Genomic DNA, 19490 nt, shown 5'->3' with positions numbered 1-19490 from the left:
AAGATCACGGATTGCCGTGCGAATGTGCCACAGCCTGTGCCGTTATCCAAGATTCCGAGGAAAGAAAAACAGAGGGTCGGGGATCTGGTGCCTTCTTGGTTTCTAGATAAACTCTCTGTGAAATATTAGTTATCTTTAATCTACAATGAAATGTAAAAGACTGCTATGAAAGCATAAGCTATTTTTTGTATGTTAAATATTTTTCCTGTGTTCTTATACATAATAATAGAGCTATGAAAGCACCAGTAATAAACAACTAAAATAACATCAAATATTCGTTTCATAATCGTTTTTGTAATATTAATGTAATCATTAATAATAACAATAATTTACAAATTTTATGAAAATAATTATTTCATTCAAATTTATATCACTAATTTCAACCCGATGAAGAGATCTGTAAATTAATAGGACCGATGAATATTTGAAAAAAAGAAACAAAGTAAATCAAGCACACACCTCTTTTGTATCCGTCATAGTCTCAGTAGACATGCTGCTGCGCAGCAGCGACTGCGCAATCGTCTTATCTACTGACGTCAACGCAGGCATAACGGATACATAGGCTATTTCTACATACATAAACAGAACGCACAAGTATTGAAAATGGCTGCTTTGCGGCAGCGGTCGTCAGCGGAGCTTCGGGTATTCGCCATATTTACTGGTCCACGCAAAATACATGCATGCATACATATGTAAATATGTACATATAACCACTAACGATACAGAATATATGAAGATGTGCCAGTTCATACTACGAAGCGTCAAACGAAGGGTTACCAGCTTGAGTACCCCCGAGACTTCGGCTCTGGCGTTCGGGTACTGACGCGTCGTCATGAGCCAAACACAGAGTACACACACAATATGATTCGACAAAAATGTGTGTTTGAATGCTTCTTTCGTTTTCAGAGATCTGATGCTGGTTTAATTATACCCGATACTCAAAATGAGTATTGGGGTATATTAGATTTGTGGTAAAAGTGGATGTGTGTAACGTCCAGAAGGAATCGTTTCCGACCCCATAAAGTATATATATTCTTGATCAGCATCAATAGCCGAGTCGATTGAGCCATGTCTGTCTGTCCGTCTGTCCGTCCGTCTGTCCGTCCGTCCGTCTGTCCGTCCCCTTCAGCGCCTAATGCTCAAAGACTATAAGAGCTAGAGCAACGATGTTTTGGATGCAGACTTCTGTGATATGTCACTGCTACAAAAATATTTCAAAACTTTGCCCCGCTCACTTCCGCCCCCACAAAGGGCGAAAATCTGTTGCATCCACAATATTGCAGATTCGAAAAAACTGAAAACGCAGAATCATAAAGAATGACCATATCTATCCGGTTGCTGAATCTGGATCAGATCGGATCATTTTTGTAGCCAAAAGCAAGAAATCAATTTGCAGTGGCTACGCAGCGCCCGACGTCACGCTCAGACTGATTTTCTGTCTCTCTCGCACGCACTCTTTGTGGTGTCGCTTAATATTAGCGGCGTCTGCCGGAGGAGAGCCATACTGACTTAGTATCGGGTATAACTGTAGGGTTGCGGTGTCCGCAGCAACTCACAACGTTCCCCCTCGTTTCTGTTTCCTTCTGTGCCTCCAGCATATTTTAATGTATGGGTGCACACGCATTCTCACGTACTTTGCGTGTGTGTTTAGTATTGCTGGCCGCTAGAACTGAATTTTAAGTTCGGTTCTTGTTTTGGGTCTTTTGATCTGACCTACTGCCATAAAATAAATGAAAAATTGGCAGGGCGCGGGAAATAAAATAAAAGCTGTTATTTGTTTGATTTATAATAATATAAAACAAAAATATAATAATATAATTACACATTTACATATATCCTAATTTTGAAAAGATTGTTTATAAAAGTTATAAAAATATTATGTAAATTCCGTCGGTTTTCGACTTCTTTGTCTATACCATGATTTCTAATTTTTGACATTGTCAAGAAATTGTTTACACACAATATTCTCATTTTATAAATTCAAAACTTTTCATGATTATTTATTATATTTAACTATTTTTAATATTTGGTATGTATTTGGTAGCATTGAGTACATGCTGGAGCCGGTTTTTAATCGAATTGATCAACTTTGGTAGGCCATACTCAAAAGGAATCTTTTTCCATTCATCCAGTTGTAGCGCTTGTAGCAGGAAATGCTGAGTTTTTTTGTGGCGCCATCTAGTGCTCAGAGTGGCAGGCGAACGATGGGTCAAGGGAAAACCAAAAAGACGGTAACAGGTCAAAACGTCAGGCTTTCTCTGTTGAAAATGCATCCAGGGACCTGTTAGAGGATTTGCCGCCAGAACGTTGGCGTCCCTATCGGCTATTCCCTCGTGAAAGCAAAGACTATACAATACCAAGATGTTGCATGAGGAAAAAATTCTTTTTCAATTTTCGTTTGACGCTTCATGGTACGGGCGCGCGGTGCTATTACTTCAATTCTCTTTTACGCTACTCGGCTTCGTCAATGCCTAGGTCAGCGTCGAGTCGGTGTGTCTCGAGAGAAAGAATACAAAAATAAAATATGAATCGTCTGCGTGCCGAAACCGTAGGGCAGCGTGGTCGCTGATGTCTTTGGCGCGGCACAGTGGGGACTAAGCCGAAATAGTACAAAAAATTGTATGAGTGCTTTAGATAAATTTAATGTACGCATCTAATAGAGAATTTTCCAATCGAATTTTCAAGATAGTTTTAGTTTAGGAGATATAGGCACTCAAAGTTTAACATTTTTTCAGTGTGCAAATATTTATTGAACTCATATTCACTAATTCAACTAATTTAGCAAGCTGAGACGGCCAAAGGTCCCACTGTGCCGCTCCAAAGACGGCGATCCGCGACCACCGCTTCGACGGTGCTGAGGCTCGAGAGTCCAGAATTGCCGAACAGACGAAACCGATGGGCAGCGGGGTCGCGGTAGAGACGAAGTACAGGCGAAAACGGAATTGAAACCCCGCGCGCTCCCTCGTGCCTATTGGGTTCTAATGTTAGGACCCGCCATAGAAGAGCTTTTTGGTCGCTCATGCAACATCTTGGTATTGTATAGTCTTTGGTGTCACGACGAAAATGCTTAACCGGGAGACACTGTTTATCCCTGAATAGAATTGTGGATGTGTGCTGGAAAGGTATCTCAACTCCGCCTCTGGTGTTGTCGAGGTCGTGTCGCCCACCCTACCATGGCCATTCCGAACCGTTCGATTTAATGACGGAATGGCCCCTTTGTCCTGGGCGTCCTGCATGGGGAATTTGCCAGCGAAAGCAAAGCGGTACATTAATACATTATAAAGTTTATTCACTTACTGGCTAAAACAATAACATTACCCGCAAATACCATAATATAATCGCCCACATTAAAGAATAGCTAAATGAAATATATGTATAAAATTCCTACAAATACTTGGCTATGTGTCATACAAATGATATACTAAACAAGTCCGAAATGGACAAACTAACTTGCTTGCTGACTCCGTAATGTTACGAAACCAATTCGAGTGGGCACTTCTCCCTCTCACTTACCGACCGGCCCTAGTTCCGTTGTTTCAAGTTGTAATTTATTAATAGCAGAATTGAAGTCCACTCATACCTTTTCTCCAGTTTATGGCTCCATCGACGAAAGCGCTTTCCTCGATGAATACCTAAAGCTGATGTGGTGGAAAAACACTTAAATGGGCACAAGGTTGGGGGAAATCATGCAGATCGGCGAGAGTCACGAGAAGCCCGCACAAAAATCATAATTAATTACACATTTACAAACGCGAATACAATTACTCCGTCAATCCGTTGCTCCCTCTTTTTTTTCTATTCTCTTTGTCCCGACTGTTATCTATGTTTCCTTTCCACCTCCTGGGCGAAAGGGAACAGCACACTTTCTTTCCCCTGCTTCTGCAGGTGAAAGGCACGCGAAAGCAAAGAAAAGGCCAAACGGCCAATCTCCGACGGTGCTAGATCGACACTTTCTCTCCGCCGATCTGCTCGCGACCAAGGGACGGGCCCTCCTTATCTGCCGCGTCGCGCTCGACTACTAAAGTGCCGACGCCAACGCGTCGGGAAGCTAGCCGCTTGGGGGGACCGAGCGCTCCCCAAATGTCTTCTCCCTCTGCTTCCACGCTCGCTTCTCCGATGGCTGAGCGCTTTCCAGACAATCCCAAAGGTTTAAACGCCACTTTGATAGGCTTGCGGCTGCTGTTGTTTGCTGGCTGGCTTCCTTGGACGATCGAATCCGCACTGATTAACTCGATTTACTAAGCGCCAAGACTACAAATGGGACAACTCTTTATTCTCCTTTAGCCCTTCTCTTCTTTTCCCGCAGCACTTACCCCAATCGGACTCAGCGCTATACGGCTTCTGACGACTGAATAGCCCACTCGCCTTCAACAAAGAATCTCGCAGTCGAATCTTGGATTTAGATATTTAGATTCCCTAGAGTTTTTTTCTTCACTAAATTCGTGCTTTTTCCTTTTCGTCGGACCGATGCGCAACCGACTCAATTGACTTTCACGAGGGAATAGCCGATAGGGACGCCAACGTTCTGGCGGCAAATCCTCTAATAGGTCCCTGGATGCATTTTCAACAGAGAAAGTCTGACGTTTTGACCTGTTACCGACTTTTTGGTTTTCCCTTGACCCATCGTTCGCCTGCCACTCTGAGCACTAGATGGCGCCACAAAAAAACTCAGCATTTCCTGCTACAAGATCAGGCTTGGGGGTCACACTCCCAAGAATGATAACAGGACAGATTGAAACAGTCGGTTTACTGACGAAGATCTTTCGCGTGAAACCGTCCTACGTAACGACCCTGCAAATCCTCTAACTCATAGTAGGCCTGCCTTCAGAAAGGCCGGACCCAACTTCGCGCTGTGCCCTGACTGAAAATTGCTCTGCCTGAAATTTCTTCGGAACACCTCCTGGCCGACATTGTAGGATATGTCTCTCGACCGTAAGTTATACTGCCGTTCATTCTTATCGTTCTGTTTTTTTATGACTTCTAGAGCCTTGCTTCGAACCAAGTCTAATGAATCCCTCCCTCCATCACCCGCAATGCTCTCAGAAGCTTGTATGTTGCCCCGGAAGTGATGAAATGCTGTCCGAACACCATATAATAAGGAGTTACATTCAGACTTGCATGCACCGCCGAACGCAATGCGCTGCAAATGCTGCTGAGGTGCTCGTCCCAGTCCTTCTGATCCTCGCGCACATAAGATCGGATTGCTGCAATCACCGAGCGATGTACACGTTCGGAAGCATTAGCTTGGGGTGCGTACAGGGCCGTGAGAGTGTGCGAAACTTTACATTCCCGGAGTAGCTTTTGGAATGCCTCAGACTTAAATTGTGTGCCATTGTCGGATACTATTCTCTCCGGAACCCCGAAAGCATGAAAAAGATCTTGCTGCATGTATTTGACTACCACGTCCGCGGTCAACTTCTTCACTGCCTTGAGAAACACATATTTAGAATAGTGATCGAGGACGATAAAGATGCCTATATGTCCAATTCTTGAACGGGGATCTACATATATCTACATATAATTTCTGGAAGAAACGTTGTGACTCGGGCGCAATTCCAATCTTCGCTCTCTGGATTGTATTGGGGGCCTTGGTAGTCTTGCAGACATCACAAGCCTGGATATACTTCTTCACATCGGCAACCAAACCAGGCCAGTAATAATACCGCCGTATCATTTCTAGGGTTTTGTGAATGCCTCCATGGGAAGCCAGTGGATTGTCGTGCGCGTTACGCAAAACGTCAACCACTAACCCTTGAGGAATCCAGAGTTTCCAAATGAACACATCATGTAGCACCTTTCCTGTTGCGTGATCTGACCTACGACACAACAAGTTATCTACAATTTTGAGATCTGGCAACTTATCAATATTGGCCCTAACCCTTTCTACGATCTCCACGTAATCTTCTGCCTTGAATTCTGGCGATTCCAAATCCACCAACAACCATGTGCTCGCGTCTAGAGTCGCCACTTCCTCCTCATTTACGCGAGAAAGAGCATCCGGAACCACATTAAGCCTGCCGCTACGATGCTCGATTTTAAACGAGAAACTCTGCAGCTTTAATGCCCATCGGGCTAGACGTGAGTGTAAGTCAATTTGTGACATGAGTCACTTTAAAGAGGCGTGATCCGTGATCACAGTAAATTCATGCCCCTCGATGTAAGCTCTGAGCCTATTTATGCAAACTATTGCGGCCAGACATTCTTGTTTGGTGACCGAATAATTCTTTTGGGCTTTGTTGAGTTTTTTCGATACAAACGCAATCGGATATTCGTCCCCCTCCGGCGTCTTCTGCACCAGCACTCCCCCAACGCCTGTCTTGCTAGCGTCGCAGTGAACATAGAATGGTTTGCTAAAATCAGGACTACGCAAAACTGGTGCTGAGCAAAGCATCTCCTTCAACTTCTCAAAAGCCTGCTGACCCTCTGGAGTCATTGAAAATTTCTGTCTGGGTTTGAGCAAGTCCGTGAGAGGCGCGGCTACCGATGCGAAGTTGCTTATAAACTTCCTGTACCAGCCTACCATACCTAGGAAGCGACGCAGAGACTTTAGGGATTTTGGCAAAGGAAAATCGGACATGGCCGAAATCTTATCCGGATCTGTACGAATCACCCCTTCGCCTACTATAGGCCCCAAATACCGCACTGACTTCATGCAAAACTAGCTTTTCTCCACATTCAGCGTTAACCCTGCAGCTTTTATGTAACTTGCGACTTCACTCAACACCCTCCGATGGGACTCAAAACTGTCCGACACAATCAAAAGGTCGTCCAGGTACACAAAAACTTAATTTCTTAAACTGGCCGGAATTACCTTGTCCATCAGCCTTGTCATGGTCTGCGAAGCATTAGTGAGACCAAAAGGCATTACCTTATACTGGTATCGCGTTTTATCACGTGAGCTCGGCTCCAAGGGAACTTGCCAATAGGCATCCTTAAGATCCAGGCTCGAAATAAACAATACCTTAGGAAGACGTCCTAGAATCCCATCAATTTGTGGTAACGGATACGCGTCTTTTTTGGTCACCGCGTTAACTTTCCTACTATCTAAACATAGCCTCACCTCTCCTGGTTTCTGCACCAATACTACCGGTGATGACCACGCACTATCGGATTTCTCTATCACCCCTAAGCTGAGCATCCGATCTATCTCCGCATAGAACAATTTCTCTACCGCAGGAGATACAGGGAAGTGTCTCTGCTTCACGGCTTTTGCATCACCTACATCAATTGAATGCGAAAGCAGAGCCGTTTTTCCTAGACCGGAAACGGAAAACGAAGGAAATAGCTTGATGGTCGCTTGCAACTGGTCCATTTCCCCTCCGCTGAGGTTCTGCGGTTCATGAACTATCTCTGCCAGCGACATACTGGGTGGTAATAAATCGAAACTTGACCAAAAATCGATCCCTAAATACAAGTCCTGGCTGAGCGATGGAATAATGTGCAGCTCAAGGTCCTTCACTGCACCCTTATACTGCACCGATGTCCGCAGTCGTCCCACTACCTCTTGCCTCCGTCCATCCGCAGTGGAAGCATTTACAACTCCTCTCTTAAAAGGAATTCGGCTTTGGATTACGTATTCTGCTAACTTTCCGCCTATCACACTCATAGCTGCTCCGGTGTCCAATAGACCAAGGACCGTTTGATCCGCTTGTCCTTCTGCTTGTATCGAATGCAATTTATCGCTTTCGCCGCCTGCCGGAACGCTCTCATCCTTCTTGCACTCCTTGTGAGGGACTTATTACTGGGTTGGTCGTTGGTGAAAAGCGAATGGGATCTGGCATGGACTAGTTGTGGCCAGACTAAAGCTTGGTGTATGTCGGATTCTGATTTCTCAAACGGAAGCTGCGCGGTAGTTTTAAGTATCCCTACTGGGACTTCGCCTCTGCACTCGACTGCTTGCGCTGCACACTGACCGGCTGGCGAGGCTGTGTGTTCACTTTGCCGTTTTTTTTGGCATTTGCTGCACGACGGCTTATATTTACTAGGTGCTCCGCACCCAAAGCAAAAAATTTTCCTTTTGCTATCGCAATCGTGGTAGCGAGGCCCCTCCTTTCGGCAGTTCCAGCAAATCAGTGCCATGGCTGCCACCTCGTCCTCTTCTTCTACATCCGAGAATTCGGAGGCCTCCTCTAATTGGGCTTCCTCTACCAATTCCGCAACCTGTTTCCGGAAAGGAATCAATTTCTGGTACCCATGACTCCGCCTAACGTCGTCGAGAAAGCCTCCCTTCTACGACAGACTTCTCTCAAACGTTCTACGGAGTCGATTTGGACATTCAGGAGCTCATGTTTAATTTCAGGTCGCAAATTGCGCCGTAAAGTTTCCACAATCGCTTTCTCTGACATGGGAGTTTCCAAATCATCCATCAGCTGTATCAGGGCGTCGTGGAAGGAATCGAAATTTTCTTTTTCCTCTTGCTTCCTGTCCCTTATCGCTTCTCTGATATCCACATCGGTTCGAGAATCCCTAAACTGCTTTCTCAGGGCTTGGCATAACCGGTCCCATCTCATCGATCCGGAAGTCTTGTGGTAACGCCAATAAAAATCTCTGGCCTTTCCGTCAAAAAGTCTGATGTGTCAAAGCCTCTACCCTATAGAGAAAATTATCAATGCTCAATCGTTCTTGGGTCCCAATAAAACGTAATTTCCAACTATTGAGGATATGGGCGACTTTGTCCGGTCGCTGACTCAGATCTGAGACTGCACTGCTTGGACGGTCGTAGCTCGGAAACTGTGCTGAATACTGACTATTCAGTCCCTGCCGGAATGTTTCCTCCACTTCTCTGTCCCTATTTTGTTGGACCGGATTATCCGCTTCCCCACGTCTATTCCCTTGAGGAATGCTATTGCCAGTCTCTTGGAAATGAGCTGCTATGCTGGACTGAATGATTTGAGCCATTTTGTCCGTGAGCTGGGCTACCACCTCGTTTTACATCGTGCTGATGGCCTGTGTAACCATGCTACTAACTCTTTCAGCGGTTATGGCTGCTGCATCGTTTTGCTTGGCCTGGTACCTGGTATTATGAGGAATACTTCTATCGACGCATAGCGTCTTGCATGTGGGACAGGTAGTATGGGTCTTGACATGTGACTCAATACAAGTTTTGTGAAACTCGTGGCTGCACTTTGTTTTCAATGTAGGAGCCGAAGCCAAAGTTTTCCCACACAACTGGTATTTTGGCGCCGGAGCCGGTTCACGCTCGTTATCGGGGTTCTCCATTGTAAAAAAATAAATCAAACTTAATTCCTAACTTCCTGACAAAAAATATATCTCACAAAAACTACACGACAAAACCTAAACACTTACTTATCAAACGCAGACAAAACCAAAGTTAAAAATGTGTTAATAGTAAAACTAAATTAAGTATTCTAGTTAAAAGTCAGATAACTTATGCTAGCAAACCTAAGATGACCTAAAAATTCAAAAATAATAAGTAATTGTACGTGAACTCAAATTGCACAGAGAACTGATTCCTCGTGTTATAATTCATAGCTTCCTACGTTGCCAACTTAGGGTCAATGGCCCAGCAAACGCCACAGCTGTTCTCAAGTCTCGCTTCCCTTGTACAGCGAGAGAGCTAGCAAATCAACAGCCCTACCAAATAACACATATGGAATGTAAACCACAAGAATGGAGCGCAAAGAAAATGATACGATAAAATAAAGTCATAAAAATGTTTGCCTTACGCATAGCTAATCCCCATGCGAAACGGACCCTATGCTAATTGAGACCCCAATTCCTAAGCACAAAAGAAAATGAAAAGAATGTGTACGCGAGCAGACGCCTTGCACTTGTCGCTGTCTAATCAAAACCAACAACAACGCATGCGCGAGCCGTGGCCAGCTGCTGCTTTGATTCGCGCCGCTGTCGTCCAAACATCTCGGCTCGGCACTCTACACTTAAAATGAGCTTGCTGCTTCTGATTTCACTCGTGGCCAACGGAATTCTATAATCAAGATTAATCCGAGTATGTCCAACGCGCTAAAGCTCATCAGCAGCAATGGCCTAGCCTTCCGCACAGTCCTTCAGCCGTGGGCAGGGCTCCGTAAGTAAACGAGATTCCCTCTGCAGTCCTATGCGCCCGAAAGACCATGTTTAAGACTCCTGCCTCAGAAAAAGTAGGGTATTATTAAGATCGATGCACTTTTCGAAACGCTCCTCAGACGTGGCCGGATGAAAAGTCAAAACTTCTGCTTCCGTTTTCCGAATCGTCTGACGATCCCTCTACTTGGTGTTGAGAAAAGAAGATATTCTTGAGCAATGACCACTTCCAGAGAAACAATTTTGGTCAACGCCGTCTATGCTGAATCGGGAAGTTTTAAAAACAAAAAAAAGGATGTCACAGCGTTGATGGTGTCACACCTGAATAGGTGTGGCCCCACGTTGGGCGCCAATGTTTAATTATAATACTATATCTATGATACTATATCTATGTGTATGTACACAGACGTGCGTAGGTGACACGTTACATTTATGAATCATAGATATAGTATTATAATTAAACATTGGCGGCCAAAGTGGGGCCACACCTATTCAGGTGTGACACCATCAACGCTGTGACATCCTTTTTTTTGTTTGGGAAAACTTTGGGTTCGGCTCCTACATTGAACACAAAGTGCAGCCACGAGTTTCACAAAACTTGTATTGAGTCACATGTCAAGACCCATACTACCTGTCTCACATGCAAGACGCTATGCGTCGATAGAAGTATTCCTCATAATACCAGGTCCCAGGCCAAGCAAAACGATGCAGCAGCCATAACCGCTGAAAGAGTTAGTAGCATGGTTACACAGGCCATCAGCACGATGCAAAACGAGGTGGTAGCCCAGCTCACGGACAAAATGGCTCAAATCATTCAGTCCAGCATAGCAGCGCATTTCCAAGAGACTGGCAATAGCATTCCTCAAGGGAATAGACGTGGGGAAGCGGATAATCCGGTCCAACAAAATAGGGACAGAGAAGTGGAGGAAACATTCCGGCAGGGACTGAATAGTCAGTATTCAGCACAGTTTCCGAGCTACGACCGTCCAAGCAGTGCAGTCTCAGATCTGAGTCAGCGACCGGACAAAGTCGCCCATATCCTCAATAGTTGGAAATTACGTTTTAATGGGACCCAAGAACGATTGAGCATTGATAATTTTTTCTATAGGGTAGAGGCTTTGACACATCAGACTTTTTGACGGAAAGGCGAGAGTTTTGTATTGGCGTTACCACAAGACTTCCGGATCGATGAGATGGGACCGGTTATGCCAAGCCCTGAGAAAGCAGTTTAGGGATTCTCGAACCGATGTGGATATCAGAGAAGCGATAAGGGACAGGAAGCAAGAGGAAAAAGAAAATTTCGATTCCTTCCACGACGCCCTGATACAGCTGATGGATGATTTGGAAACTCCCATGTCAGAGAAAGCGATTGTGGAAACTTTACGGCGCAATTTGCGACCTGAAATTAAACATGAGCTCCTGAATGTCCAAATCGACTCCGTAGAACGTTTGAGAGAAGTCTGTCGTAGAAGGGAGGCTTTCTCGACGACGTTAGGCGGAGTCATGGGTACCAGAAATTGATTCCTTTCCGGAAACAGGTTGCGGAATTGGTAGAGGAAGCCCAATTAGAGGAGGCCTCCGAATTCTCGGATGTAGAAGAAGAGGACGAGGTGGCAGCCATGGCACTGATTTGCTGGAACTGCCGAAAGGAGGGGCCTCGCTACCACGATTGCGATAGCAAAAGGAAAATTTTTTGCTTTGGGTGCGGAGCACCTAGTAAATATAAGCCGTCGTGCAGCAAATGCCAAAAAAACGGCAAAGTGAACACACAGCCTCGCCAGCCGGTCAGTGTTCAGCGCAAGCAGTCGAGTGCAGAGGCGAAGTCCCAGTAGGGATACTTAAAACTACCGCGCAGCTTCCGTTTGAGAAATCAGAATCCGACATACACCAAGCTTTAGTCTGGCCACAACTAGTCCATGCCAGATCCCATTCGCTTTTCACCAACGACCAACCCAGTAATAAGTCCCTCACAAGGAGTGCAAGAAGGATGAGAGCGTTCCGGCAGGCGGCGAAAGCGATAAATTGCATTCGATACAAGCAGAAGGACAAGCGGATCAAACGGTCCTTGGTCTATTGGACACCGGAGCAGCTATGAGTGTGATAGGCGGAAAGTTAGCAGAATACGTAATCCAAAGCCGAATTCCTTTTAAGAGAGGAGTTGTAAATGCTTCCACTGCGGATGGACGGAGGCAAGAGGTAGTGGGACGACTGCGGACATCGGTGCAGTATAAGGGTGCAGTGAAGGACCTTGAGCTGCACATTATTCCATCGCTCAGCCAGGACTTGTATTTAGGGATCGATTTTTGGTCAAGTTTCGATTTATTACCACCCAGTATGTCGCTGGCAGAGATAGTTCATGAACCGCAGAACCTCAGCGGAGGGGAAATGGACCAGTTGCAAGCGACCATCAAGCTATTTCCTTCGTTTTCCGTTTCCGGTCTAGGAAAAACGGCTCTGCTTTCGCATTCAATTGATGTAGGTGATGCAAAAGCCGTGAAGCAGAGACACTTCCCTGTATCTCCTGCGGTAGAGAAATTGTTCTATGCGGAGATAGATCGGATGCTCAGCTTAGGGGTGATAGAGAAATCCGATAGTGCGTGGTCATCACCGGTAGTATTGGTGCAGAAACCAGGAAAGGTGAGGCTATGTTTAGATAGTAGGAAAGTTAACGCGGTGACCAAAAAAGACGCGTATCCGTTACCACAAATTGATGGGATTCTAGGACGTCTTCCTAATGTATTGTTTATTTCGAGCCTGGATCTTAAGGATGCCTATTGGCAAGTTCCCTTGGAGCCGAGCTCACGTGATAAAACGCGATACCAGTATAAGGTAATGCCTTTTGGTCTCACTAATGCTTCGCAGACCATGACAAGGCTGATGGACAAGGTAATTCCGGCCAGTTTAAGAAATTAAGTTTTTGTGTACCTGGACGACCTTTTGATTGTATCGGACAGTTTCGAGTCACATCGGAGGGTGTTGAGTGAAGTCGCAAGTTACATAAAAGCTGCAGGGTTAACGCTGAATGTGGAGAAAAGCTAGTTTTGCATGAAGTCAGTGCGGTATTTGGGGCCTATAGTAGGCGAAGGGGTGATTCGTACAGATCCGGATAAGATTTCGGCCATGTCCGATTTTCCTTTGCCAAAATCCCTAAAGTCTCTGCGTCGCTTCCTAGGTATGGTAGGCTGGTACAGGAAGTTTATAAGCAACTTCGCATCGGTAGCCGCGCCTCTCACGGACTTGCTCAAACCCAGACAGAAATTTTCAATGACTCCAGAGGGTCAGCAGGCTTTTGAGAAGTTGAAGGAGATGCTTTGCTCAGCACCAGTTTTGCGTAGTCCTGATTTTAGCAAACCATTCTATGTTCACTGCGACGCTAGCAAGACAGGCGTTGGGGGAGTGCTGGTGCAGAAGACGCCGGAGGGGGACGAATATCCGATTGCGTTTGTATCGAAAAAACTCAACAAAGCCCAAAAGAATTATTCGGTCACCAAACAAGAATGTCTGGCCGCAATAGTTTGCATAAATAGGCTCAGAGCTTACATCGAGGGGCATGAATTTACTGTGATCACGGATCACGCCTCTTTAAAGTGACTCATGTCACAAATTGACTTACACTCACGTCTAGCCCGATGGGCATTAAAGCTGCAGAGTTTCTCGTTTAAAATCGAGCATCGTAGCGGCAGGCTTAATGTGGTTCCGGATGCTCTTTCTCGCGTAAATGAGGAGGAAGTGGCGACTCTAGACGCGAGCACATGGTTGTTGGTGGATTTGGAATCGCCAGAATTCAAGGCAGAAGATTACGTGGAGATCGTAGAAAGGGTTAGGGCCAATATTGATAAGTTGCCAGATCTCAAAATTGTAGATAACTTGTTGTGTCGTAGGTCAGATCACGCAACAGGAAAGGTGCTACATGATGTGTTCATTTGGAAACTCTGGATTCCTCAAGGGTTAGTGGTTGACGTTTTGCGTAACGCGCACGACAATCCACTGGCTTCCCATGGAGGCATTCACAAAACCCTAGAAATGATACGGCGGTATTATTACTGGCCTGGTTTGGTTGCCGATGTGAAGAAGTATATCCAGGCTTGTGATGTCTGCAAGACTACCAAGGCCCCCAATACAATCCAGAGAGCGAAGATTGGAATTGCGCCCGAGTCACAACGTTTCTTCCAGAAATTATATGTAGATATATGTAGATCCCCGTTCAAGAATTGGACATATAGGCATCTTTATCGTCCTCGATCACTATTCTAAATATGTGTTTCTCAAGGCAGTGAAGAAGTTGACCGCGGACGTGGTAGTCAAATACATGCAGCAAGATCTTTTTCATGCTTTCGGGGTTCCGGAGAGAATAGTATCCGACAATGGCACACAATTTAAGTCTGAGGCATTCCAAAAGCTACTCCGGGAATGTAAAGTTTCGCACACTCTCACGGCCCTGTACGCACCCCAAGCTAATGCTTCCGAACGTGTACATCGCTCGGTGATTGCAGCAATCCGATCTTATGTGCGCGAGGATCAGAAGGACTGGGACGAGCACCTCAGCAGCATTTGCAGCGCATTGCGTTCGGCGGTGCATGCAAGTCTGAATGTAACTCCTTATTATATGGTGTTCGGACAGCATTTCATCACTTCCGGGGCAACATACAAGCTTCTGAGAGCATTGCGGGTGATGGAGGGAGGGATTCATTAGACTTGGTTCGAAGCAAGGCTCTAGAAGTCATAAAAAAACAGAACGATAAGAATGAACGGCAGTATAACTTACGGTCGAGAGACATATCCTACAATGTCGGCCAGGAGGTGTTCCGAAGAAATTTCAGGCAGAGCAATTTTCAGTCAGGGCACAGCGCGAAGTTGGGTCCGGCCTTTCTGAAGGCAGGCCTACTATGAGTTAGAGGATTTGCAGGGTCGTTACGTAGGACGGTTTCACGCGAAAGATCTTCGTCAGTAAACCGACTGTTTCAAGCTGTCCTGTTATCATTCTTGGGAGTGTGACCCCCAAGCCTGATCTTGTAGCAGGAAATGCTGAGTTTTTTTGTGGCGCCATCTAGTGCTCAGAGTGGCAGGCGAACGATGGGTCAAGGGAAAACCAAAAAGTCGGTAACAGGTCAAAACGTCAGGCTTTCTCTGTTGAAAATGCATCCAGGGACCTATTAGAGGATTTGCCGCCAGAACGTTGGCGTCCCTATCGGCTATTCCCTCGTGAAAGTCAATTGAGTCGGTTGCGCATCGGTCCGACGAAAAGGAAAAAGCACGAATTTAGTGAAGAAAAAAACTCTAGGGAATCTAAATATCTAAATCCAAGATTCGACTGCGAGATTCTTTGTTGAAGGCGAGTGGGCTATTCAGTCGTCAGAAGCCGTATAGCGCTGAGTCCGATTGGGGTAAGTGCTGCGGGAAAAGAAGAGAAAGGCTAAAGGAGAATAAAGAGTTGTCCCATTTGTAGTCTTGGCGCTTAATAAATCGAGTTAATCAGTGCGGATTCGATCGTCCAAGGAAGCCAGCCAGCAAACAACAGCAGCCGCAAGCCTATCAAAGTGGCGTTTAAACCTTTGGGATTGTCTGGAAAGCGCTCAGCCATCGGAGAAGCGAGCGTGGAAGCAGAGGGAGAAGACATTTGGGGAGCGCTCGGTCCCCCCAAGCGGCTAGCTTCCCGACGCGTTGGCGTCGGCACTTTAGTAGTCGAGCGCGACGCGGCAGATAAGGAGGGCCCGTCCCTTGGTCGCGAGCAGATCGGCGGAGAGAAAGTGTCGATCTAGCACCGTCGGAGATTGGCCGTTTGGCCTTTTCTTTGCTTTCGCGTGCCTTTTACCTGCAGAAGCAGGGGAAAGAAAGTGTGCTGTTCCCTTTCGCCCAGGAGGTGGAAAGGAAACATAGATAACAGTCGGGAGAAAGAGAATAGAAAAAAAAAGAGGGAGCAACGGATTGACGGAGTAATTGTATTCGCGTTTGTAAATGTGTAATTAATTAGGATTTTTGTGCGGAGTTAATTAGTAGAGAATTAGATTTGATTCCGGTAGTGGCTTCTCGTGACTCTCGCCGATCTGCAAACATGATTTCCCCCAACCTTGTGCCCATTTAAGTGTTTTTCCACCACAGCAGCTTTAGGTATTCATCGAGGAAAGCGCTGTCGCCGATGGAGCCATAAACTGGAGAAAAGGTATGAGTGGACTTCAATTCTGCTATTAATAAATTACAACTTGAAACAACGGAACTAGGGCCGGTCGGTAAGTGAGAGGGAGAAGTGCCCACTCGAATTGGTTTCGTAACATTACGGAGTCAGCAAGCAAGTTAGTTTGTCCATTTCGGACTTGTTTAGTATATCATTTGTATGCACATAGCCAAGTATTTGTAGGAATTTTATACATATATTTCATTTAGCTATTCTTTAATGTGGGCGATTATATTATGGTATTTGCGGGTAATGTTATTGTTTTAGCCAGTAAGTGAATAAACTGTATAACGTATTAATCTACCGCTTTGCTTTCGCTGGCAAATTCCCCATGTAGGACGCCCAGGACAAAGGGGCCATTCCGTCATTAAATCGAACGGTTTGGAATGGCCATGGTAGGGTAGGCGACACGACCTCGACAACACCAGAGGCGGAGTTGAGATACCTTTCCAGCACACATCCACAATTCTATTCAGGGATAAACAGTGTCTCCCGGTTAAGCATTTTCGTCGTGACACGCTACTTCATTCGCGGTATAATGCGTATAGGCCACCAGCAAGAGGGGGGCAAGAACATCACTCCAATAGCCGACGAACAGAGGCCGGAAACCCAAAGCGTGTGCTTCCCTTCGCTGAATAACAGCTAGCCTGGCAGGATTTATATACACAGACGTGCGTAGGTGACACGTTACAGTCCCTTAACCAAAATATAATTAAAGGAAAATAAAAACGAAAAAAGAGAAAAGAGAAATAAAAATTGAAAAACGAAACGAAAATACGGCAAAAGGCAAAAAGTTGGTGACGAAGCCAACAACACGCGGTGTTCCCAAGCGGTCCCCCATCTAAGTACTAACCGCGCCCGACGCTGCTTAATTTCGGTGATCGGACGAGAACCGATGTATTCAGCGTAGTATGGTCGTTGGCGAAAGCCTGGGTGCTGAACGTTGGTTTCCTTTGTGTTCTGCCTTCGACTGACCAAAACTAACAATAGGATGTGTTTTTAGTTCAAACGACTAGACTAAGATCTGCTGGCAGGGATTGGATGTGATATGTGGTGCCTGTATTTATGCAATTATTTAGAAAAAGAAATGCCGTCCCCTTTCGAACAATGGTTAGGTTAGGTTAGGTTCAGGCGGTAGCCTGGGGGAGTGATGAAACCCTCCCAAGCTCACTTGGACCTGTAGAAGGTCCGTTGTGATGCCGCATGCTCGTGTGCCCCTTCCCAATGCCTAAAAACCGTGGAGAACAGGCTGTTGCAAATTAAGGGTAGTCCCATCTGGAGGATTCTGTCGAGTAACTGCAGAGCACTGTGCTCTGCTGAGTCCATACAGCTCGGCTGAGCGCTTCTTCGATCGATATGGCCATGTAAATCTTGAGATTTTACAGGAAACGGTTTGCTGCCATCTCCTATTGGCATTTTTCTCGAACAATTCGTGCGTGAGGAGCCTGCACGTAGCCAGATGCATCGCTACCTGCTTCCTCTCCGATAGGAGAGGATTCGTAGTACCCTGCCTTTCTAGCTCGTCGGCGGCGTCGTTCCCCTCGATGTCCCTGTGGCCGGGGACCCATATAAGGAAGAGATTTAACTGCTCTGCGATCTCGTGCAGAGACCTGCGGCAGTCATTTACGGTCGCTGAGTTTGACGATATTGAGCCTAAAGCTTTAATAGCTGCTTGGCTGTCCGAGAAAACGCTCACTAAGTGCGTGTCTAGAAGTAGTTTGGAGACGATGGAAATGACCTCCTTGATGGCTACAACCTCCGCTTGGAACAAACTGCAGTGTTCCGGGAGCCTGAAGCAGTGACTGATGTTCAGCTCGCTGCAGTAGACTCCGCCTCCCACGCGGCCGTCTAACTTTGAGCCATCAGTGTAGAAGTGAACCGCATTTGCGGGTCCTGGTTTGCCCATCTCACAGTCCTCCCTAGGTGGGATTGATACCTGGAAAGGCGTCGAGAGGTGATCACTAGGGGTACAATAATCTGTCCTCTCTGGTAACTGCGGGAGTCTCGTCAGGATTCCCGAGTGCCCAACCGCGGACGCTTTCCACAGTCTGGCTTCTCTCATTCTGAGTGCGGAAAGTGTTGCCACCTTCTTTCCCATGAGATCTATGGGGAGGAGGTCTAGCACAGTATCCAGGGCTTCCCCTGGAGTAGTGCGTAGCCCGCCAGTTATGCATAGCTCTGCCATGCGTTGAACTCTGCTGAGTTTATTGAGGCATGTCCTTTTGTCTAAGGCTGGCCACCATACCACCACTCCATAGAGCATGATCGGTCGTATGATGGCGGTGTAAAGCCACCGAACTATATAGGGGGTCATTCCCCACTTTATTCCGATGGCTTTCCTGCAAGTAGAGGGCCTCTGTGGCCTTCTTTACTCTATCCTTTATGCTCAATTTCCAGTCGAGCTTTCTATCGAGGATTAGGCCAAGATACTTGGCGTTGTTGCTGAAGACTAGCGTTTCCCCACATAGTCTTGGGGGAATCAGTGCCGGAACTTTGTACTTCCTAGTGAAAAGCACCAGTTCCGTTTTAGACGGGTTGACGCCTAACCCGCATTTGTCTGCCCATTTCGACATTTTCGTGAGAGTACTTGTCATGCACTCACACAACGTCTGCGGAAATTTTCCGGAGAATGCTATAGCAACATCGTCCGCGTACGCCACCACGCGGCAGCCACCCCCCTCTATCTCCCGCAGCAGTTCGTTCTCTGCCACGTTCCACAGGAGGGGCGAGAGGACTCCGCCCTGCGGGGTGCTTCTGCAGACAAATCTGGTGCATGTTGACGTCCCCAGTGATGCCTCAACCGTCCTGCATTGCAGCATCTGATCGATCAGGCTCACCGTCCGGGAGTCAGCCCCCAGGTCCGTCAGTGCACCCGTGATGGCGGTCGGGATGATGTTATTAAAGGCGCCTTCTATGTCGAGGAAGGCTACCAGGGTGTACTCCTTACAGTTGAGGGACGCTTCTGTGATCGATGTGATCGTGTGTAGGGCCGTTTCGGTGGATCTTCCTTTCCGATAGGCATGATGGGAGTCTGAGAATAAACTAGGCGGAATATTTACCGTGGGATGCATCCCCAACAGCCGCTTCATCGTCTTCAGAAGGAAGGACGATAGACTTATGGGTCTGAAATCTTTGGGAGCAGTGTGCGAGGGCTTGCCTGCCTTGGGGATGAAGACGACTTTAGTATGAAGACAGGTTCCCGGGATATATCCATGGCAGAAGATTCCCTCGTATATCCTTTTGAGCCAATTAGTGGCTTTTTGTCCAGCGTGAATCA

The 19490-nt window shown here is 46.4% G+C and overlaps 1 non-coding gene across 1 annotated transcript; it reads right to left on the bottom strand.

Annotated features, from left to right (window-relative positions):
• Positions 1-17017: 17017 nt before the first annotated feature.
• Positions 17018-17136, bottom strand: LOC6604559. Its single transcript, XR_048242.1, has one exon. It is a non-coding gene; the product is annotated as a 5S ribosomal RNA (ribosomal RNA).
• Positions 17137-19490: the final 2354 nt, after the last annotated feature.

Source organism: Drosophila persimilis, unplaced genomic scaffold (assembly GCF_003286085.1).
Source record: "Drosophila persimilis strain 14011-0111.01,24,50 unplaced genomic scaffold, DperRS2 tig00000697-arrow-arrow-pilon, whole genome shotgun sequence".
NCBI classification, from domain to species: Eukaryota; Metazoa; Arthropoda; class Insecta; order Diptera; family Drosophilidae; genus Drosophila; species Drosophila persimilis.
Note: the sequence above shows the minus strand (reverse complement) of the source record. Positions and strands in the feature narration are given on the sequence as shown.